A 389-nucleotide genomic window follows, 5' to 3' on the forward strand; every position below is an offset into this window, starting at 1 on the left:
TGTATATATATATATATATATATAATATATATGTAGAAACATTTTGAGATTCAGACTATTAAATCAGGAGCAGCGGATCGTCTAACGCGATTTTACCTGACCATTATTAAAAGAGAGAGCAAGAAACACATGCCAGAAAGAGTTAAATGAAAGCGAACATCCGTAACGCCAGTAACGCCGTACACGAAAGGAACACTTGTGTTTTATGTTCGGCCCGTTCCGACACTTGTGTTTTGTACGCGGCCCGCTTCCTCCTCCTCATCGATGCGATCTCGTCGTCGAAATCTAGACATAGTCCTTACCGATTCGATTCATCCGTCTTTCTCTTTTTTCCTTTCACTCTCTCTCTCTCTCTCTCTCTCTCTCTCTCTCTCTCTCTCTCTCTCTCT

The sequence above is a fragment of the Atta colombica genome, unplaced genomic scaffold (assembly GCF_001594045.1).
Source record: "Atta colombica isolate Treedump-2 unplaced genomic scaffold, Acol1.0 scaffold250, whole genome shotgun sequence".
Classification (NCBI taxonomy): Eukaryota; Metazoa; Arthropoda; class Insecta; order Hymenoptera; family Formicidae; genus Atta; species Atta colombica.